Raw genomic sequence first — 6,000 nt, forward strand, 5'->3', positions numbered from 1 at the left:
CCTGGTTCTGTCATTAGCTAGCTGTGCTAATCGGGTGCTTCATCTTTAAAGTGGGGATAATGATTCTTTGCATGTTTAATGTAATGCAACGTTGAGGCTTGAAAACATACATGAAGAACTTGGCCTTCTAGCTGGCATGCAGGAGACGCTCAATAATCTGTTATTATGTCATCTTTATAATTAGTATTCAATGTCTTCTCCACTCTCATCATCTTTTAAATCTTACTCATCAATCAACAGTTTCGTACTCAAGTTTGCTTTGAAAACTTTTCACTCCCAGTTCAAATCTGTAGATTTATTTTCTTCATGTTTTTCATATGTGATCATATACTATTTTGCATGGCACAAACATGATCTTAAATTCCTTGAATAAAAAAGCCAAACCTTATGGGTTTCTGTAGGTGTTAGCCTTCAATAAACGAGCAGTAAATATTTGTTGAATTTGAACCTGTTCAGAGAGTTTGCACTTCTTGAGCTTCTTAGGCTCTAGGACCATATTTTATAATTTTCAGTCAGTCAGCATGCTACAAGCTCTTAATTTTGAATAAGTTAAAATTCTCTAATACAGTTACCATAGAAAATATAACATTGCAATATAATGGCTCTAATAAACTACTTTTTAAAATACCTGATATATGGGTTCACATGTTCTAAGAACTTTCTAGACCTGGAATTAAAGTGTGCTGGAAACACACTTCAGTGTTTGTTTTAACAAAGCCAAAAGCCCTGTGATTAACATAGAAAATATTCCTTATACATGTTTTCCTCTTAACTTGTCACTGAAATGAAATAAATCAACTGAACATTCTGGAAGCTGGCCCTCTATATAAATAACCTGAGGTTTGCTTTTGGTTCAGTAAACTGATTTACGCAGCACATGCAAGATTATAAATTACCTTCGGTAAGATATTGCTGAATAATTTGAAGTGATAACTACATTACACAGTTTGAAGAAGGATCTAGAAACTTCATTTGCACTGTGGAGATCTTGGGAAAGTTAAGGGGCAGTGACATATAAAGTCCAGAATGTAGATCACCTTCCACCCACCTGCTTAGAAATTAGCAAACCTTCTTCCCTGAACTTTACGGTTTGTTCCACACCCAAGAAGTCCTGCCTCTGTGATCCGCCCAAACCAGCTTTCTTACCCAGGACAGGCTGTAAGAGGCTTTTTTCAGAAGTTGCTTTAATAGGTTATTTTTTAAAAAAAATTGTAAGAAAGTTGGAAGTTGCTGGTAGTTACTGAATTATCTACAAAGCTCAGAGTAAAAAGCTAAAGTGTAAAATTTACCTCTGAAGTCAGTCAATTTTCTAATCTATAGAACCAAATTTCTATTTTTTTTTTTTGAGGAAGATTAACCCTGAGCTAACATCTGCTGCCACTCCTCCTCTTTTTCCTGACGAAGACTGGCCCTAAGCTAACATCCACACCCATCTTTCTCCACTTTATATGTGGGACACCTACCACACCATGGCTTGCCAAGTGGTGCCATGTCCACACCTGGGATCCGAACCAGCGAACCCCGGGCCACTGAAGCTGAACGTGCAAACTTAACCACTGCACCACCAGGCCAGACTCCCAAATTTTTATTAATCATTGAGGCTATTTCTTTTTTTTCCAGGATATTTTGAGTTTCCTCAAGTCCTTTGCTAACTGTTCTATCTACATATCCTTTGCCACAGGTAAAATTTGGAGGAGATTGGTTGATAGGGAGAGTTGGAAACTCTCAAATTTCTCTGAACTATAAAGACATTTATGTAAAAAATCTATTGCAGCCATAAGAGAACCCCCAAAATAAATTAATCTGAATAACTAGTGGATTTCAAATAATTAATGTTTGGGTAGCAAGTTTTGTTTAGCACCCTCATTCAAGAGTGTTAAGTAATTAGGAAAGTCTCAAGAAAACCCTCATATGATTGGTTTGTCTTGTCTGATTGGCATGATGTCCATTTAGAGTATTTTGCAAATGATATAAGTGCCTAAGGCATCCTCTAAATCAGGAGGTTTCTGTGTCACCATATCTATTATGGGTGAAAAGAAAGAGCAATGGACCGAATCAACCTTTCAATCAACAAGTATTATTCACCACCTACTGTTCTGTGCATGCAAAGTAGTGCATGCTTGGTTACCTGGGGAACATCCAGAGCAACGTAACACCCTGTGCCCACAGAAGCCATTGCAATTAGAAAGGTAAGACACATCTAAACTGTTGTCGTGCACAAGAGAAATGCATGGGGATGCTGCACAGTCAGCTTCTGGTCTCAGGTCCATCTTCTTAGGAAAGACATTTAACTTCTTTAGATCTCAATGTCCTTCCTTGTAAAAATTAACAACCCAATGAGGAAATATTTCAAATTTTCTTGAGATATGAAATTCTATGATTTGTGAAGCAGAATATAAGATGTATATAATAAATGCTAAAGTTTTGTGGTAGTTAAAACTAGAGCATTAGAGTAAGGAATTGCAATCCTGGTTTACTTTTAATCAACCAAGGTCAGAAACCCCAAAGCCTGAATGTCCTCATGCTCCCATAGCAGTATCAGATCTTTGGGATGTCCAGTTAGCTAGTGAGTATGGTAAGGACATCTTTACCACCACTGGGAGGTCAGAACTGGGCCTCACTCCCTCACTTCTATTTCACTCCTCCAATCCTACCAGCCTGGTTCTGTCTGTACCTAGAACACAGAAGGGCTCCTTCCCACCACAGTAGACAGAGGAATGGCTCCTCAAAGATGTCCACATCCTCAGAACCTGTGAATATGTTATCTTACATGGCAAAACATCCTTTGCAGATGTGACTAACTTAAGGATCTTAGATGGGCAGATTATTCTGGATTATCTGGATGGGCCAAATATGTAATCACAAGGGTTCTGAGAAGTGAAAGAGGGAGGCAGGGGAGTCAATTTCAGAGAGATTCGAGGATGTTACTTTGCTGGCTTGAAGACAGAAGAGGGGACCAACCGTGAGCTGAGGAATGCGGGTGGCCTCTAGAAGCTGGAAAAGGCAAGGGAAGAGGTTCTTCCCTATAGCTTCTGAAAGAAAAGCAGAAGTGACGACAACTTAATCTTATTCCAGTGGAATTCATGTTGGGCTTCTGACCTCTAGAACTATAAGGCGATAAACTTGTGTGGTTTTAAGCCACTAGGTTTGTGGTAATTTGTTACAGCAGCCATAGGAAACTAATACACTCACCTGAGGGCCTTTCCACCAGCTGTTCCCAGTACCTGGAGTGCCCCATCCCTGGAATCTTTCCAGGGCTGGCTCCTCTTGGTCACTCTTGTCTTAACCTGTGTGTCATCTTCTTTGATCATATAATCTAAGGAGACATCCAGGCCTTCAGCTAATACTCTGCATGCTATATATGTCATTTTTCTGGTTTCTTTGTTTATTGACTGTCTCCCACTCTTTAATGTCAGCTCCATGAGAACAGAGACCTTGTCTGTCTCGGTTACCACCTTGTTTACAGTATTTAGAACAGCGTCTGGATTTCATCAATGTCTGTTGAATGTAGGATTTTGCGAACCCAATAAGGGTTCAGTGGATCTGAATCTTACAGGAAGTTTCTGGGACATACACAAAGGAGCCACAACGCATATACTTTCATCGTCTTTTATTCATTGCAAAAGCCATCTGTTACCACCGAAAAAGCCCCAGTTCCTTCCCTCCATTTTGATTCTCTCTCCCTATTTCCATCTGTCTAACAAAGCAAAGCTGAGAAAAAAGGAAAGTGGTCTGGACATTCCCAAAAAGTAAACTTTGGGTTAAGGATAGTGCGTAATATGTGTGAAGGTTTCTGGAATAAATGGCACTAGGAATAAATGACACTATATAAATGTTAAAATACTCAAGTTTCCTTACATTGAAAATTTCATTATTTATCTGTTTTAAATCTATGCAACATTGCCACTCCAGCAAAATTCTATTGTGCCAAAAGGAAGAAGAGCGCTTCTCTCCCCTCCCTTGAAATGTGTTAAAATGGCATTTCCCGTGTGTTGCATTTCCTTAGACTTGTGCAAAAACATCTCCTCCCAAGAGACAAAGCAATGCACTGCTGTAGCCCTGGGAAGCATAACGCTGTGCTCAGAATAGCGGATTTTTAAATCTACCAAATTTGGAAAAGAGATTAAGAGTTAAGGCTGGAAGTCCACCTTTAATGTGCTCTTATCATGCACCAGGCGTTACAGTTAATATTTCCCTTCATATTTTGATGACCTACTATTCTGAGCTTACAGATGCTGCAGTATACATTAAGGACAGCAGTTCAGCAAAGATTGTGAATATCCTTGCTTCCACTGATTGACCTCACACTGCTAATATTATGGTGATGTCTTGCGTGTAAGGAGGAAAGAGATAGGTGGTGAGGAGATGATGAGAGGGAGAGAGTGAAAGAAATAATTTTGTATTTATACGATCACCATAAATAATACATCAGAAAGTGGAAGAGAGGATAGACTTTTAAATAATTGTCCACTATGTCCCAAGCATACATCCATTTCGTTTTGTCTTTCAATATTTTAGCAGTAGTTTCTCTTTAATTGCATTTGAAGTTTCCAGTGGACGTCTTGAAGCCTTTGACTTTATTTTTCCCTTGACCAGAATTTTCAAACTAGCAGTTATTGGCCAATTGATGATTGTAAGCATGTTTTGTTTGGCAGTACCTTGCTTAATTTTCTTTTTAATAGAAACAGCTTTAGGTGGATACATCTACTCTAGTTCCCAGTAGATTCCAGCACTAACTAGTCTCTTATATCTGGCTGTTTGACATGTTTATTTTCCAGATCTTCCTGTCCGCAATGCAAGAGACCTTGTTCTGGTCTGTATCTGGCTCATATGTGCATCTTAGATCATCCAACTTTGGATGCCTTCATATATGAGTGCCAGGCTCTTTACACTGTTGTTCCTATTAAGTGAGAATATGGTTCATAGATATGGCAACCTTATTTTCACTACAATCAAGGTCTCTTCTGATGTGTGAATTTAGGTAGTAGAAAAATGTTATAAATTTAAAGTTCAAATCATAATTAGATTTATTAACACCTTGCCTTTTTTTCCAGAAAGGATTTAAAATAGCTATTAGATGCAGTTGTAAGATCCATGGTGAATTGTTTTTCTCTAACAGCATCAAATAGCATAAAATCTGGATAATCTTAGAAAATCCTGGCCATACTGATACTGCATGCTAGGCAGAAGTCAGGTATGAGAGACTGCTGTTTTGTGGAATTTGTTAGAAATGCAGTTTTGAGGTAGGAGACAGATGTTCCATTTTCAAAGCACTTGACATGATTAATACACATAAGATTTCACACTGGGCCAGTGGGGGACTCTGGAAATTCATATAGCAATGATCAGCATACATCTGCTTCTAGAATGAGTCCAGCTGGGCAGAGGAGCCCATAAGAGAAAATTCTCAGTAGAACATGCAGAGCGAAAGTAGAAAAGCAGGTTGAGAAGGGATCAGGTGCTGAGGCCTGTGTGGTAACTATCAACCCGGTCAGAGTCATAGTTGATGAGGATTTTTAGGCTGCTTAATTTTAAAATGGCTTATGATGAGGATTTTTAGGCTGGTTAGTTTTAAAACTACAGATGAGATTCAGGCTCCAAGGAGTGGAATTTGTTTGCCCCTTTGTTGGGAAACATTTACATTTCTAAGGGAAACCTCTATCTGTGAAGATGCCTCCCTCTCTGTGCCAGGAAGAAGGGGGAATGGTCTTATCTCTAGAAGCTCTTAATGGGGAAGGCAAGAACTTAAGTTGGTTGCTGTCTGGCAATCTCATGTAACTGGTTTAGGGTGGTGGCTTCTGACCTTTACTTAGTCCGATTTGATTCTTGTCTAAAAGTCATGGGATCACCCACTGACCAGACCCCACCTGCACTGATACCATTTTAACTTTTTTTCATGTTCTTTCCTTTGTCTTGTAAAGAGATGACTCACATACCCATGCCTTATAAAATTAGCCCTAACCCTCAACTCGGGGCAGCAGCAGGAGCTCTGACTGCCCG

The sequence above is a fragment of the Equus przewalskii genome, chromosome 28 (genome assembly GCF_037783145.1).
Source record: "Equus przewalskii isolate Varuska chromosome 28, EquPr2, whole genome shotgun sequence".
NCBI classification, from domain to species: Eukaryota; Metazoa; Chordata; class Mammalia; order Perissodactyla; family Equidae; genus Equus; species Equus przewalskii.